This window comes from Lactuca saligna, chromosome 7 (assembly GCF_052625555.1).
Source record: "Lactuca saligna cultivar CGN05327 chromosome 7, ASM5262555v1, whole genome shotgun sequence".
Lineage (NCBI taxonomy): Eukaryota > Viridiplantae > Streptophyta > Magnoliopsida > Asterales > Asteraceae > Lactuca > Lactuca saligna.
This window is the reverse complement of record NC_136423.1, coordinates 48,563,780-48,582,267: the sequence shown is the minus strand read 5'-3', so window position 1 is coordinate 48,582,267 and position 18,488 is coordinate 48,563,780. Positions and strand designations below refer to the sequence as shown.

At 38.4% G+C, this 18,488-nt stretch overlaps 1 non-coding gene across 1 annotated transcript; it reads left to right on the top strand.

The window, feature by feature from the left end:
• Positions 1–17,885: 17,885 nt before the first annotated feature.
• Positions 17,886–17,992, top strand: LOC145007779 (small nucleolar RNA R71). The gene has a single exon (XR_013663145.1). It is a non-coding gene; the product is annotated as a small nucleolar RNA R71 (small nucleolar RNA).
• Positions 17,993–18,488: the final 496 nt, after the last annotated feature.

Here is an 18,488-nt window from a genome sequence, read left to right as displayed (position 1 = left end):
ACCTTGCTGGTGTGGCTCCATAAATTCGTGATATGTGGCATCATCCAGAAGAAACAACACGGGGCAGTACACCTTCAAACCACGATGCGTCACCCCCTCTTCGACAGGTTATAAATATGGCCGAGTTGTTTATTTTCTCACAAAATTCAACCTTTTTCTCCAGAAACTTTCCCGAACCTAGAGGCCTAACCTTTATGAGTTTTTGACCACTTTAGCTAGGCCCTGAGGCATTAAAGAGCCTGACGAAATGGAGTATTCGAAGTCGAAGTGCTAGCCGCGACTTTCTGAATTTCTGCTATAAAATCGTGTAAGGTGAGTTGCACTTACTACGTTTTAAGTGTAGTGTGTAACTTATATTTATATTCATAGTTGTTATTATAAACCTATAAATAAGATTTATTAGTAATTCCAGTCAAAATATTGATCGATCTACTTGTGAGAGTGATATCTAGGCAAGATCTTGGTGATGTGTTTAAATTGGATTTTCCAAACAGTATATTTATATACCAAACAAATTATACATATAATATGATCTTACTTGGTCATTCTTTATTTGATAGAACTAGGTATTTCTTGGGATTAATGAGGAATCTAAGATATTGTTACTATAGTCTCGAATAATACAAACAATGACTAAGACTTATAATTTTATGGGAAATCTCCAGAAAAGTCCTAAAATTTTACCCTAATTAATGATAAAGTCCCAAACTAAAATTTGTTTACGAAAAAGCAATAATTACCGGTAAAAAAGGCGATTTGACCCATTTTTTCCGGTTTACCGGTTTCATTACTTACCTGTTTGATTAAAGTCTCATTATTTTACCCTAATTTACGAATATGTTCCAAACTAAAATTTAGTGATGATTTAGCCATTTTCTTCATGTGCCATACATTTTACCGGTTTTATTGCTGACTTGGATGCCTAGTCATTAAATGAGCTGATGAGATGAATATGTTGGGTTATATAATGCTATGTTTACCATAAAACATGATATCCTAATATACTATATATTTTTTTTGGAATATAAAATAAATCCAACGAAGACTACAATAATTACATAAACTAGAAACAACTGTGTCATTTTTTACGTTTATAAGAAATTTCAAATTATCTATCTAACCTTATGTAACCCAATATATCCATCTCATCAGACATCATCTCATTCCTTGGACTTTTTCCTAGAAACACATATCTCATTCCTTGGACTTTTTCCTAGAAACACACAGTTTAGTGGCTTCATTTTTGACTTAGATACATAGTCATAAATGAGCTGATGAGATAAATATCAAATTTTACAGTAAACGTGGCATTATATAACTCATCTTATCCATCTTATCAGCAAATTTAACGACTAGGTGTCTAAATCAGCAATAAAACCGATAAAATGTATGTTACATGGAGAAAAAAGCTAAATCATCACTAAATTTTAGTTTCATAATTATTTGTAAATTAGTGTAAAATAATGAGACTTTAATGACATAGGTAAGTAATGAAATCGTTAAACCGGGAATAAGGGTTAAATCATCATTTTTACCGGTAATTCATGCTTTTTTTATAAACAAATTTTAGTTTGAGATTTTTTAGTAAATTAGGGTAAAATTTTAGGATTTTTTTGGAGATTTCCCTAATTTTATTTATGATGTTTAAAAGGAAAAACTAATGACTTAGGCGAAGGACTAACTTTCCCGTAAATCATCCACCTTTAACGAAGTGAGTGCATATTTACTTTCATCTTACATACAAATACAAAAGTATTTAAATGCTTAAATGTTATATGTACTTATTATCTGTATTTAAGATACTTTTGTTAGATAAAATAATATGACATGATTATACATGATTTGTGACATCCCTATTTTTTACGGTCAAAAAAGATTTTTTTTATTCATGCTTATATTAAAACGGAGTTTGTTTATAACTGCGGTATTTTTCCGCTAAAAGTATTTCCGATGAAATGTTTTTCATTAATTATTAAAAAGTCGAGAAACATAAGGATAAACATATTCATTACTGGGCTTACATCATCTTTTATAGACAAAATTTGGAAAAATGGTCCCTGTGGTATGCATTTTTTCTAGGTTTTTGTCCAAACCCTAGTTTTCTTAGATTCATGGTCCTTTTAAGCAACTTTGGTTGTCAGAGTATTCTTGAGCTTACTAAGTGTTTTTGGGTGTTCTTTTGTGATCTTGAAGAAGAAGAAGGCTTGAGGAGAAGCATTGGATAAGAAGGAGCTTGTAGATCCAGAGGTTGTTCATCATTTTTAGCTCATTGGAAGTATAAAGTTTGAAACTTGTTCATGGAGTATGGACTGCTCCAGACCATTTTTAGCTCATTGGGGAAGAACTTATCATATTTTGGTCCCATAACTTTGGTCTCATGGAGTATGGACTACTCCAGACCATTTGAGCTGTCCTTTTGGGCTCTTAGGAGTGCAAAAAGTCATAAAGTTTGTATCTTGGAGGTTAGAACTCAACCACGCATGGGTTGGTGACCACTTAAGATAGATGGAACGCTAAATCCATGGTTTGAGTCCCATTAAGACATGCAAAAGCATAAATTTTGCAACTTTATGGATTAATACACTTTAATAAGCTTGGATCTAAAATGGACGTTGGGGCTTAACTAATTAAGACCTTAGAAGGAGGATTTGGTCAACTGCAGCACACAACGGGCGTACCTAGACGTACGTTGCACGTATGTGTCTGAGGTCCCGACTATGAGAGGGTCATGAGTACGCTGGGTGTACTATTGGTACGCTGAGCGTACTCACCAGAGAGGATTTTGGGATTTTTAGCCTCGGGTCATTTTGGACTTAGGGACTTGGGATTTTGTTGGGCCGCAAGCTTTTCAGTGGTTAGGCTTCTTGATCTATGGTCCATTTTAGATATGGTCCATCATTTGGGCTTTGCGGATAATTATATTTAGGTCTTGGTGGGTTAGGACCAATAAGGCTAGGATTAAGCAGCCTTTTTACCTTTGGACTTAGGATTTAGGGTTTGGACTTGTGGGTTGGATTGTTGAACTAAATTCTAATTAGGGTTTCTTTACTTCTGATTTAGTGAGGATTTCATGAGCCAGCAGCCTGGGTGTGATTTGATATCTTCAGTCTGAGGTGAGTTTCCTTCATTGTAGCCGTGGATTGAAGGCACCAATTTAGACCCATTAGATTATGTTTGGAGTATGATGATTGTCTTCGTGATAATTACCTCTTATGCATGTATCTGTTTGATGTCTCTATGACTCTTATTGTTATGATTATATGTGCTAATGGTAGGGGTGAAATAGATTGGATACCGGTTGAAAGATACCGAAGGAGGGGAAATAGACCCAATACCAGTGAAAGATACCGAAAGGGGTGAAATAGACCCAATACCTGTTGAAAGATACCGAAAGGGGGGTGTAATAAACTCAATACCGGTTGAAAGATACCGAAGGGGGTGAAATAGCCTTAATATGTTTTTCACTGTTATATATGTATGGTATGGGGTATTTTGGGGAAACTCACTAATCTTTGTGCTTACAGTTTTCAGTTTATGTTCCAGGTACTTCCAGGTCGAAAGGGAAGGGCATGGTCTGATCGCACTGCATCCACCTATGTGTTTCCACATCACATGATTTTGGGATTTGTACTCTGATAATATTTTAATATGATATATTTTCGAATACTTGATGTGATCATCATACAATTGGAATGAATTTAAAAATGAAAATTTTATCTAAATTTTTGGGATGTTACAAGTAGGTATTAGAGCCTTGGTTTGAGGGATTCAGGCATACTCTTGGGTGTGCCTGAACTCAAATCGAGGATTTGGTAGATTATCCATAAAAAGAAACACTTTAATTAAGGAATTTTAATAAAAGAAAGGGATGTGATGCGTGCAATCAGCCGAGCTCAAGTAAGTCTTCCCAAAATACCAATACATATTATTGAAGGGTTTAACACTCCTATAGTGTACATGCAACCACAGATACCTTGGATCTATATTTTTCTATTATACATGCAAACTTTCAATTTTCAAAGGCATCATCCTAACTAGCATATTATGAAGTATATACAATACAAAAATCTAGTTGAATGACATACCTTTTCTTGTAGCTTGATTCCTTGGACCTTTAAGAGCCTAGCACCCCAAGTGTGATGCCTCAAATGCTTCACACAACACCACCAACAATGAAGGACTTGAGAGAGGGTTCTTAGCTTTAAAATAATTGGCTAGCACTCTTCTAAGCTCACTTAGGTGTCGATTTTGGTAGCCATGAGGTTCCTTATATAGTGTGACACAACTAGGGTTACACCATGTAAACCCTAATGTGCATGACTTTCCACATTCCTTAGGATCCATGGGTTTTAACCTCCATGGAGTATCCACGGGTCACAACATGGGTTTGGCCCAACATAAAGAACTATGGATCATAAGCCCACTTTATAAGAATGAATGATTTACACGATCAATCCCCATATTTTTAATTAGTCTCTTTTGATCACAAAATTAATTCCAAATTAATTATTGATCAATACTAGTTAAATATGATTTCATATTAATATATTAGAACTTATAATATATTAATAAATCATAAATATCCTCTCCTCATAAGTCCATCCTTACAAATTGTTTCGATGCCATGCAACCCAAATGGACCAGGCTATTCTCGGGTCAAGTACATACCAATTATAGTTATGGGCTTAGACAATAAATCCAACAGTCTCCCACTTGGATAAGTCTAATAATTATAACTACAAGTACGACTTAAAACACCAACTAACAATCGTATCTCTTAAAAGCCTCTGTCGAACTGAGACGCTCTATTTTAGATAAGTGATCATATAATCCTCTCTTCTCAAGATATTAGCTAGACAAATACATGGAACAACGTCATACTTATTGTCCAACAATATGTTTCCTGATTTCCGATTTGTTTGACATAGAACTTAATCGATCACAACAATTTAGTTCTGACTGGGACCGGTACATAGGTCAAAAAAATCATCGAGGGTCCCAAGATATTGCTTTTAATCCTCCAAGGACTAAAAGGAACAGATAAACTTTGACCCGTATGATTGTACTAACTACTCATCAAATTGTACATAACAACACATTTTATAGCATCAAGTTACTGAAGCGATCACGGACTATCAATGCACAACCAATTCATAGTCAACAACTCATATGTCTTGGTTTGAAGACTTATATGATATTATCGTCTCACAATCACCCAGATAAATTCCATGAAGTGATACAAGTGAGAGCGGGTTGGATCCAATACTCAGACCTTATGAGCACTCATGAATGTTGCAGCAACCATTTCTATGTGTAACACAATTCAGACAAATCTACAAGCCCAAATTCATCACAGTCTTGATTCAATACCTACTTCCAACGTATGATCGACTGTGGATAGTTTGAATAATATAATTATTCTGGAAGTCAAAACATGCAAAATGAAACAATAGTAAATGAGTGACACAAGACACTACCATACTAGTAAATAAAAAGCACATTCTATTTAAGCATCAAATGTCAATTACATTTCAACTATTACAAGTTTCGAAAGCTATCTACTCATTAAAACTAATATCATCCTTTGGCCCGATGCGCCTGGCATGCTGTAAATGCTTAACCATACTCAGTCCCTTCGTGAGGGGATCTACTGGGTTCTCATCTGATGATACCCTCTTTGCTACGAGGAGTCCTTCTTCTATTCGATATCTAATGAAGTGGTATTTTCTTTCGATGTACCTGGATCTGCCATGATCCCTTAGTTCCTTGGCTAAGGCAACTGCACTCTCGCTGTCACAGGAAATCTCCATAGGATCCTTTATAACCGGTACAACTCCAAGGTCTCCAATGAAGTTCTTCAACCATATTGCCTCCTCCGCCACCTTGTTTGCTGCTATGTACTCTGATTCACAAGTTGAATTAGCTACTCTCTCCTGCTTAGAACTTTTCCAAGTTATTTCTCCTCTATTCAAGGTAAAGACCCAGCCCGAATGAGAGCATAAATTATCCTTGTCATTCTGAAAGCTGACATCACTATACCCCACCACTCTCATGTCATCACTCCCACCGAGGGTAATAACCCAATCCTTAGTCCTCCGCAGGTACTTGAGAATGTTCTTTACCACAGTACAGTGAGCCTTGCTAGGATTCCCTTTATATATGCTAACCATGCTCAAAGAAAAGGCCACATCAGGGAGAGTATAATTCATAGCATACATAATCGAGCCAACAGCGGAATCATATGGTATTCGATTTATCTCAGCTATCTCAGCCTCTGTACTCGGACTATGAGCTTTACTCAGTTTGGCTTGCTCTGCATCGGTAAGTCACCTTTCTTGGAATCCTGCATGTTCAATCTATTCAACACCTTATCCAAGTAGGTACTTCGACTAAGTCCAAATTGTCTCTTACTCTTGTTTCTCAATATCCTTATCCCCAGAATATAGGCAACTTCTCCTTGGTCCTTCATAGAGAAACACTTCCCAAGCCAGGACTTAACCTCCTGCAAGGTTGTGATGTCATTTCCTATGAGTAGTATGTCAACTACATACAATACTAAAAGCTAACTATGCTCCCACTAGCTTTGACATATACACAAGACTCATCCTCACTTCTTGTAAAGCCAAACTCTTTGACTTGCTTATCGAAACAAAGATTTTATCTACGAGATGCTTGTTTCAATCCATAAATGGATTTCTCAACCTTACACACTCTATTAGGGTACTTTACATCAACAAAACCCTCTGGCTGACTCATGTAAACATCCTCAACCAACTTTCCATTACGGAAAGCGGTTTTGACATCCATTTGCCATATTTCATAATCATGAAATGCAACAATGGCTAGCATAACACTAATAGACTTAATCTTCGCTACATGTGAGAAAGTCTCATCATAGTCAACTCCTAGAGTTTAAGTAAACCCCTTTGCGACCAATCGCGCCTTATAAGTGTATACTTTCCCATACATGTCGGTCTTCTTCTCAAAGATCCATTTGCACCCGACTGTCTTATGACCCGATACATTGTCAACCATGTTCCAAACTTGATTGTCATACATGGACTGAATCTCGTTGTCCATAGCCTCTTTCCATTCAGCAGACTCAGGGCCTGTCATGGCTTCCTTATAGTTGTTAGGTTCATCCAAATTTACCAGTGTGGTATCACTGATAAATGTATAACCTTCTGCATTAATATGGAAACCATATAACTCAGGTGGAACACTAACTCTACTGGAACGCCTCAGCGGTACAAACTCGTCAATCGGCTCAACATGAATTTCCTCCTTAGGTTGATCGCTAGTGTTTGAGGTTCCTTCACCGCTTGATTCTTGAAATTCTTCAAGGTCAATTTTCCTCCCACTGTCTCCTTGGCCTATGAGCTCTCTCGCGAAAGACTCCTCTCCTCGCAATGAAGGCAACTTTGTCAAACGATTTGTAGAAGAGATAACCAAAGGATTTCTGTGGATAGCTAATGAAAATACACCGCTCACTCCGAGGTTCGATCTTGTCATGAGTATCGCGTCTCACGAAAGCCTCACAACCCCAAACCTTGATGTGTTCCAATGTGGGAGCCTTCCCAATCCACATCTCGTGAGGTGTTTTGGAAACCTTCTTGGTAGGGACTAGATTAAAGATATGGGCGGCAGTCTCTAAGGCATACCCTAGAAAGAGATTGGTAATGAAGCTCGACTCATCATGGAATGAACCATGTCCAAAAGGCCCGATTACGCCTCTCAGCCACACCATTAAGCTGTGGTGTCCTAGGTGGCATTAACTGTGAAACAATTCCACATTCCTTAAGATAGTCAAGGAACTTAATACTAAGATACTCACTACCCCGATTGGATCAGATCATCTTTATCCTCCTGCCCAGCTGATTCTACACTTCATATTTAAACACTTTGAATCTCTCAAAGGATTCTGACTTATGCTTGAGTAATTAGATATAGCCATATCTGATGTAATCATCAGTAATAGTCACATAGAAGCGGTTAGCATCCCTTGTGGCGGTTCTAAAGGGCCCACATACATCAGTGTGTATGAGATCCAACAAACCTTCACCAATATCACAAGTACCAGTGAAGGGTAACTTGGTCATCTTTCCAAGTAAGAAAGATTTGCAAGTGTCATCCGACCTTAAGTTGAATGACTTAAAAACTCCAGCCTTTTAGAGTTAGCCTATGTGCTTCTTGCTGACATGTCCAAGACGACAATGCCACAAGCATCCTTTATCCAATTCATTGGAAGAATAAATGTGCAACACATTATTTCCTAAGTTGTCTACAACCATCACAGTTTCGTATACACCATTACTAGGTAATGCTAAAAATAAAATACACCGTTATAATAAGCATTAATAGCACCAATTTCACTATCAAATGAAAAACTAAACCCTTCTTTGTACAAACCATGAAAGGAAATAATATTTCTCGCCATTTTTGACGAGTAGCAACAGTTATTCAAATCTATTTCTAACCCACTACTAAGCAATAAAGAGTAAGCTCCAATCTTGGGGACATGTGAGACCTTCCTATTCCCCATGATCAAGTTTATCTTGCTGTGCTCCACATTCTTACTTCCTTTTAGGCCCTGCACATCAGAACAAATGTGAAAACTATAACCTGTGTCAAGAAACCAAGAGTTAGAATGTGATGGGTTTTTAGATAGAATAGTGTAGATACCTGAATGGGTGGGTTTAACCTTCCCATCCTTGACATCCTACAAGTATTTGGGGTAACTTCGCTTCCAGTGCCCTTTTTCGTGATAGTAGAAACACTCTGCTTCCTTAGGAGTGGAAATGGGATCAGCAGAACCAACCTTGGTCCCACTTAAAGAGGATCCATCACGAGACTTTCCCTTAAGGCTCTTTGAGGGAGCCTTCCTCTTCTTCCCTTTCCTTTGTCCTATTGCCATAACAGTGGCAAATGAGGTAAGAGTAGAAACAAAATTTTTACTTTTGAGACCGGTTTCAGAATTTTTCAAAAGCCCTAGAAGTTTGCTAAGTGTGACCTCCTCTTGTTCATATGATAGGTCATGCGTAACTGATCATAACATGGAGGTAAGGAGTGTAGAATGATATCTATGGCTAGCTCCTCAGGGAAGTTCACATTCAAATTTATCAATCGGTCCACAAATCTTTGCATTTTCTGCAAGTGGCCCGTGATGGGTTCACCATCCTTCATTCTAGTTGTTATCATGGAAGAGATGATTTCATACCTCTCTTGACGAGTACTATGATGGTATCTTTCCATCATGTCCTGGGGCATCTAAAAAGGGTATAAGTCTTTATAGGACTTTCGGAGTTTAGTCGACATATTGGCAAGCATGATACAAGCTACCTTGGTGGCATCCTTTTCATGTGCCCTAAACTCAGCAATCTCCTCAGGAGTAGCATAAGACTCATCGATTTCCTTAAGCTCATTGTCTAGGACATTCCTTGTCCTTATAGCGAGTGACCATCCTGATGTTCCTAATCCAATCATTGAATTTGGAACCATCAAAGATGACTCTCCGACAAAGATTCATGAGAGAGAAGGAGCCAGTAGGGTTTGAGCCAGAAGCAGTGTTGGAAAACATCTTAAAAGAAAGAAGGACAAAGTTTAGATTAGATAAAGAGTCCTTAATATAACACCCAATATGAAATATTAAGGTTAGGACCCACCACAATATTTCACAAATTGGAACAGGGATATCATAATCCAACTTGCAGAATATTTGAAGGTAGGTAAATGACAATTTACCAATTTCCACCATGAAAAATGAAATAGTCATTAAGTTTTAATTGGATTAAAACTCCTAGATCCTTTGAGATTCATTGAACAATTCAATGGCATGTTTAAATCTCGATTATTCCCTTCAGGTTTGTGATTGGGATACCGAAGATCACAAATAAGGTGTGAATAACCATGCAGATTAACTTGGTACTCTTAATTTTATCACCTATCACCTAATTGATGTGCCGGTTAACCACACACGCTCCACCGTCTATGATAAACATCAAGCTACCCTTTTCCACCCTTACTAGTCCATGTTAGTGTGTCTGTTAACAACACACGCTCCACTAACGACTTGGCAAGGTGCAAAGTGCAATTACATGGATTAGCATCAATTTCATATTTTCCTAAAGTAAATAAGATTGGAATTTATAAAAGGTTTAGTTGCCTTAAAATTATCATTATACTTAATGAGAATTATAGTCCTATCCTACCCGTTTGGCTAACGACCCTCCACCAGTCAAGGAAGCAGTGGGTGAGAGTGGACACCTATTAAACTGCCATTTTATAGGCAGTAACCTTATACCCCCTTATAGACCGGCTTCGTGAATGAGGCCTACTAACGGTAAGACTGACTTGATCTTATATATATATATATATATATATATATATATATATATATATATATATATATATATATATATATGTTATTAACTTATAATACTATAAAGTATAAGGGTTGAATTTTGAGCTATTAAAATTCTAGGGTTTGGAATTAAAGTATTCTAAAGTGACTTTACAAGTTCCAAAGCTTGAGGGCAAGTTCGGAAACTATTCAAAACCTTTCATTTCTATAACTTATGAGTTTTAATGACTTTTAAGGAAAAAAATTTTGGAATTCCATAACTTGAGGACAAGCTATGGAGTCCATTAAAAGGCATTTAGATCAACAATTAAACTAACATGAAATGTCAAATAATATCTATGATCTAGCAAAAATCATAAGAAAAGATAATTCACATCAATAATTTTCAAGAAATCATATAAACTAATATAAAACTTGAAACTTTGACAATTATCTTCTAATTGGACAAGCATGATCATTACCATATAAAAAAAACAGGTTTCATAGTTCTAAAAACAGTTTAGGGTAATGATCCTAATCCAATTGCTAGCCAAAAAATCGAAATTCTGCTCACAGATGCATCACCACGTCGTGGTGATAGCTGCCACGTCGTGGTGGGTAGGCAAAAACGAAATTGATAGATTTTCTCACTTTGAAAAACAATAAAACATCAAGTATAATAGAAAACAAGCCTAGTATCTGATACCACTGAAGATTTTTGAGCATTCTAACACTTATATGGTGTACATGCAACCCTAGATACCTTGGATCTATGTTTTTCTATTATACATGCAAACTTTCGATTTTCCATGGCATTGATGCGTGTAAATTCAACTAGTTTTATCCCTACTTTTTATTAATAATTTGAGCACACAAAGGCAGTGAACCTGTCTTTAAGTGGTATAGATTGATAAGTAAGGTATCGAACTCAGGGAACGGAAATTAAACTAATAGCTAATTTTAACTAAAACAAATAATAAAAGTAAATGGTTTTTCACTAGTTTTGCAAGACTAGAAACTTAAGCAAACTAAATTTAACTAACTAACTAAAGCAACAACTATTCACCAAATTTGATAAAGATGTTTCTATTTAGGTTCAACCAATTCACTCCTATGGTTATTTAAGTTAAGGTAGATTAATTGCTATTGGTTACCAATGATAGTAGTTAGGTTCATGTTCATTACTCATAACCCTTAGACAATTAACTAATTTAAGCGTTGATCAAGTGTTTAAACTAATTCATTCCCTAGATTAATTATTTGGATTAAATAAGATTTGTAATGGTCAATTAAGTTATTAATTCATTTAACCTCTTGTTGATGGTTTCTCAAACAAGCTCACACATTAATCTTCCTATTTTCTTATTAATCTTAGTTTCATACTCATTACTTCCAAGCATACGTTTTAGCATTCACATAGACATATGAGGTTAACAATTAAGTGATGTTCATGCAACCTAATTGCCTTCCAATTAACAGAAAATAGTAGTGATTAACACATAAGGTTCTTTAACAAACTTAATTTAATAAATCACCAATAGACAATTAAACAAAATTCAATAATTAAACCATAGGAGTTCTTTGGTATTCCCCAAACAGAAACAAAAATGAGTTTAGCTCATAGTTGCAGTAGAAATAAGCATAAAAACAAAGTTTATGAAAGCAAACATGTTTAATTCCTAAGTCTAAGTGGTAGAATTAACCTAATTGCTTGAATTCTTCCAACTCTTGAAGCTTAGGGTTCTTCAGCGCCTTCTGAACCTTTTAGTCGCAACTAATCCTTCAAAATTCGCCAGGGGTCCTGTCCCATGTGATAAGGATTCGTCTTTTAAAGATATCCCAAAACAGAGGGTACTCGGCGAGTAGCAGAATCAACTCGCCGAGTAGGTCAATACTTATCCGTCTTTAGATCAGCAGTCGTATATATCTTCTGGCATCTCATCGTGTACTCGCCGAGTAATGTCGATCTACTCGCCGAGTAAGTCTCTCTTTTCATTCTTTAACCTTCACTTGCTTTCCCTTTTCTCCTTTTTGCCTCCAAGCATATCTTTTGGACTGAAAACACAATTCAAAGCATTTTAAGTACCTTTTGTCCATATTATTCTCATAACTAACCAAAAATAACCAAGAATATATGTTAAATAATTAACTAATTATGCACATATCAAAATACCCCACACTTGACTTTTGCTTGCCCCCAAGCAAAACTAAATTTTAAACACATTAAAATCACATTAATAACTCCAATCCTTCCCAGCCATTATGCCAAGACCGCAACGCATGCATTTGTGTCTAATTCCTAAAAACCCCCATACTTCAAATACTCACAATCCTCATAAACATTCGCCCACTCACCCCGAACTATGCTCATTTTATGCAACCCTCCGAATCCATCCTCAGAAAACCTCTTTACCCTCATGGTATTTTTAATTGAGCAACCCAAGCATACATAATCTAGACAATTACAATTTATGATACCACATTGGAGCTCTTTGGAATTCTTCACTTCTTTGATAATTTGATCTTGGATAACTTTGAATTCACCACCTTTGTTGTTTGATTTTTGGTATCTTTAACTTTTTGGATTTCTTCGGAATTTTCGATCTTCATATTTGATATTTGACTTCGATGCTCCAAAAATTCTTCAAACTTTTTCTTGTAATTCTCTCTTTTTTTTTTTACATGTATACCTCACTTTTTTTTTCACTCAAAACCTACATGCTTAAGCAGGGGCGCTCAATCTCAACCTTTATTGGCTAATGATAAAAATCTTCCTGGATACATTTCAGGTTTAGGCTGCTAAACATATTGCATCCCTCAGGCTGAGCAAGGTCGTGTTTTTGTCTCATGATTTCACTGAAATAAGGAAGCCACAAATGCACTAGAATGTGTATAGGCTCAACTAAACATTTGGGTTTTCATGCAATTATCAACATAATTCTAACATGGAATCCTAATTTTTTTACCAAAATTTTCTAATTTAAGACCTAAGCATTTTGAATATTCAACAAATTTAAAAATTAGCCTAAATTAAGATTCTAAGTGTTCTAAGATGTGACTAACCCCCTACCCCACACTTATTTTATGCAATGCCCTCATTGCATATTATAACAACTAAAAAGAATGCAAATAGAGAGAAAGTTGGAACAAACTCCCCTGGGGTAGCAGTCGCTAGGTTGACACCCTCATCTTCAACTCCTTCTTCTAGTGACTTTAACCATGGGAACAGCTCATCCATGGCACGGGTGTCATATGTCTCGTGTCGTTGATAGCTCGAAAACTCCAAGGAAAAATGGTTGTTGCACAAGCCTCAGTAATAGTGCATAAAGAATGCATGAATGGCGCATAAACAGTAGCCAGAACAAATCAATTAACTCCTCCTGCAGCAGGCTACTCGGCGAGTAGGCGAATAAACTCGGCGAGTAGAAGGTGTCGGACAAGCAGATCGTGCAGAAGCAGATGTACTCGCTGAGTAGTATTAGTGCACTCGGCGAGTAGAGCATATAATTCCAGAAATTTTCTAAACGCTGGCTCTCTTTATTCTAGTGTTGACATGCAAATATAAATGCACTCTCCAAGAAACTTTCTAAACAGCAACACTTTAATAAACTCTCGATTCGTACGGACTCGATCCTAGGAACAAAACTCCATAAGCACTCCTAAAGGTCCTCATTCCTCGCTTGACCATTCCTAAATAGCATGCATCCTAGCTTCAATACCTGAAAAGAAAACTAAAAGTAACACTAAAATTCAAACCACTTAACCAAGTTCACATGTCCACAATTGTCTTTAAAACAAACATCATAATCAAACAAAATAAAATCTTCATTCTTCCTCGTCCATCCCGGCTCCTCCAGCTCCACTACCTCCTTCTCCACCCCTTCTTCACATCCTCTCATCCCAATCCATAATATACGGGTAGCCGGGTCCAGGCCTCGGGGTAATGTGCATTTGTTGGAAAAGATAATCGAAGGATTGATTGGTGTAATTAACCCCTCGGCCAATATCATCCAAGTATTGTCGATACTCCACTTGGTTCCAACTCTCGTTATCCTCCACCGGAATAACCGGTGGGTCGTCCCGCACCCGCTCACTCCTTTGCCTAACCCGCCTTCCCGGCTCCTCGGGAACCGCCGACTCATCCTCATTTGGGATAGTAAAGGAATCACCAAATTTCTCCACTATCCGAGCCCTCCTATAAAGTGCAGTGTTAAACGGAGGAGGGTGGATAATCGTTAACGCTTGAGCTTGCGGCAAATCCAAGATCCCAAACGATTTCGCAAGCCGAGTAATGAACATGCCCCCATTTATCTTCGAGTTTATCTTCTCCTTAACCGCCCCCTCCGCAAGAAATTTGGCAATGCAATACGGGAGGTTGCAGAAGACGTCGGGAGTGATGATACTCCACAAGTAAAAAATATCAAGGGTGGGAACTTTGTCCCCATCCTTCCGCATGTTGATCGTGCTTGCAATGAACCGGTGAAGGAGTTGGTGGATCGGAGAACGGATATGACCTTCTTGAGCAGTAGAAGGTATGTAGACTCGGTTAGCAATTGTACTCCACCATGTCGATGCCACCACTTCCTCGGGAAGTTCTTTGTAGGTATTCTCCAAGAAGGCTTCAAAGTAATCCGTCATCACCATGTCTTGATCGTAGATGCCCAACCGCCAAGAAAACTCAACCATGCTGCATTGACGCAGCTCCCCACCCAAAGAAAACGAGATCGTGTTTGGATTGTAAAACTCACTACCACCTCGGAATGAGATGGTAGCGAAGAATTCCCAGCACAACTCTGCGTATACTGGCTCTTGAATCTTGAACAATTGCAACCAACCATCACAAGTGATGTTGGCATAACCGAAGTTACAATCTTTCACCAAATATGGGGTGAGTTCCTCTTCCAAGCCAACATTGCCCAACCATCCCCAATCCACTGCATTCGGTAGGTGGATTTCTTTCTGTCGAAGTGCTTCCAACCTGTTTAGCGCTCGAGTTTTGGAAGATTTGGAGGTAATTTGTTGAAAGGCTAACCATGGCATATCACCATGGCCTCCCCCACGTGATGTCTGACCTCTTCTTGCCATTCTAACTGCATGCACATATCAAAAACACAGCAACAAATATCACCCAGCAATTAAAACAGAAAAATTTATGATCTGATTGTAACCTACTCGCCGAGTACGCGAGCATACTCGCCGAGTAAGATGAACACTCGGACAGATCGAAACTGGATCTGTGTAATTAGTGTAATAGTCCAATTTGTTCATAGGGGTTTGTGGTAATTGTGTATCTAACCATATATCTTGAAGAAATTTTACCAAATAACATCTAATTCATGAGTAAATCAAAGCCCTAAAAATTGGGGAAAACTCTCCAAATCCGAAAATATATACCAAATATGGGGAGATATGTGATAAAGATTGGACCTTTCATAAAATTAAAGAGCAAAGATGTTACCTTGGTGGTTGAATTAAGAGAAAGAGAAAGAAAATTGACTAGATCCTGAAGAACTCTTGAGAGGTGGCTGAGAGAAGATGCTCGGCGAGTGTGGGGGTGAAATGTTGAATAAAAGTAGTTTTTACAGATTTTAGTTTACTGGGTTTTAACCGTCTACTCGCCGAGTAGACACGCGTGTCATGCATTTTTGGCTGTATACGAACATTTACTCGCCGAGTATAGCCGATATACTCGCCGAGTAGATGTCTCAGGTTGAAATTTTTTTTAAGTTTTTGACTTTTCTTCAGGTGTACTCGGCGAGTAGGGCTTTCAGCTTGGTTTTTTAGTTCTTCATACTCTGCTTCCTCCAACAGTCTTTCAATCTCTAATAAGTCTTTTTCTGGATCAAATACTTCTTCCAAAGCTGCAAACTTGCTGGAATCTTCAGGTATGTCTTCTTCCAATAACTCGTCAAGCATGTCGATTGAGAACGCCGTGTCGTCACTACTCCTTGAGTACTTCATGGCTTGGTCTACCCCGAATGTTACTGAGTCGTCCCCAACTCGCAATGTGAGCTTTGAATCTCTCATATCTACGATGGCGCTAGCGGTGTTGAGGAAGGGTCTTCCAAGGATGATTGGTACTTGCGGATCCGCCTCCACGTCGAGAATGATGAAGTCAGCCGGGAAGACAAATTTTTCTACTTTCACTAATAAATCTTCACATATGCCTCTTGGGAAAGTAACCGTCTTGTTTTCCAAATGAATTGCCATCCGAATTGGCCTTGGCTCCGGGAGGTCCAGCTTTTTGAAGAACGAGTACGGCATAAGGTTCACACTCGCTCCAGAATCAGCTAAAGCATGAATTGCTGCCAAGTTGCCAAATTGGCAAGGTAGAGTTAAGCTCCCCGGGTCACCCTTCTTCTTTGGTAATTTGTTTAGCATGGCGGCGGAGCAATTCTCATTCAATACTACTTTCTGCACTTCTTCCATCTTTCTTCTATTAGTGAGGAGTTCCTTAAGGAACTTTGCATACTTGGGCATTTGCATAACGGCTTCAATGAAAGGAATGTTTATTTGAAGAGTTTTAATATGATCAAGGAACTTCTGATATTCCTCTTCCTGCTTCTCCTTCTTGGCTCGGGCTGGGTATGGCATTGGAGGCTGGTATGGTTTCAAGGGTGGCTGATCATTAGTTTTTTCAGATGTACTCGCCGAGTCCATCGGTCCTACTCGGCGAGTAGGGCTCTCAGATTGTGAATGTTGGTTTTCAACTTGTACTTCCGTTTCTTCCTTCTGTGAGTCCTTGTTCGCTTCAGTTCGAATGGGGGCCAGGGGAGTAATAATCTTCCCACTTCTTGTGGTAACAATATTCACTTGCGCGCCTCGTGGGTTGTTCTCGGTTTTGCTAGGAAGCTCACCCGGTGACCTTTGGTTTAGTTGTTGAGCGAGTTGCCCAAGCTGAGTTTCTATGTTATGGATGGATGCTTGCTGGTTCCTGAGCATTGTTCTTGTTTCTTGGATAGCAACATCGTGGTCACTGTGTCTTTTCTCGGAAGTAGCCACAAATTTAGTTAGCATCTCTTCCAAGCTTGGCTTCTTCTCTTGCACCGGCTCCTCCTTTTGGTAAAAGCCTCTCCCTTTTTGTCTATACTTCTCCTCCTTGGCCTTCTTGTACTCTTCGTAAGGCAGCCACTCCTTCTTTTGTTTTCGCCAGTCTTCATCATACCGGTCACCGCTCGAATAGCATACTTGTGCCTTTTTGTTGCCGTGCTCATCCAAATCACAATCTCTAGTGAGGTGAGGTCCATTGCAATTCTCGCAACCCACCCGTATGGCATGGATAGTTTGATCCATTTTGTCCATTCTTCTATCCATGGTTTTTAACATGGCCATAACCGCGGATAAATCTTCAGTAGCAGCGTATGCGGCTCCCCTCGTGACATCATTCCTAGGGTTGTGGTATTCTCTAGAGTGTTTAGAGAATTCTTCAATTAATTCTTTGATCACCGGGGGTGGCTTCTTTGTAAGTGGGCCTTGTGAGTCTAGCAGCTGCCGGGTCGTGACATTGACTCCATCATAAAAGATGGAAACTTCTTGTTGGCTATTTAGATCATGGTGTGGGCAATTTCGTAGCAGACTTTTGTACCTCTTTCATGCTTCATATAACGACTCTCCAGCTTGTTGTTCAAAATTTGCAATGGCCTTCTTAAGCTTGGCTATCTTGGATGGTGGGAAAAAGTGATCAATAAACTCTTCCTTCATTCTGGCCCAAGTAGTGACTGACCCGGGAGGAAGTGATTTGAGCCAGTATTTAGCAGCACCCTTGAAGGTTACCGGAAGCATCCGAAGCAGCTGAGTTTCGCGGGTGACATTTGGAATGTTGAAGTAATCAGCAACATCATTTACTTCATCCAAATGTTTGTAGGCATCTTCATGATCTTTCCCGTAGAAAGGTATTTCCTTGAGTGAAGCTAGGATATGACCTTTTAGCTCAAAGGTGGCAGTTGCGGGAATTGCGGGTTGCACAAGTCGCGGGCCATGGTCGTCGCGCATCCTCTTCTTCCATTCTCCCATGGGAATTTCATCAATGTTAGCCACAGTGAATGCTAACTCTTCCTCCAATTCGGTGTCTTGTTCGTAAGTTGCCTCGTCTTCTTCCTCGGTTTCGTATCTAATCTCTTCTTGAATTGGCTCTTCAATTATTAAGGAA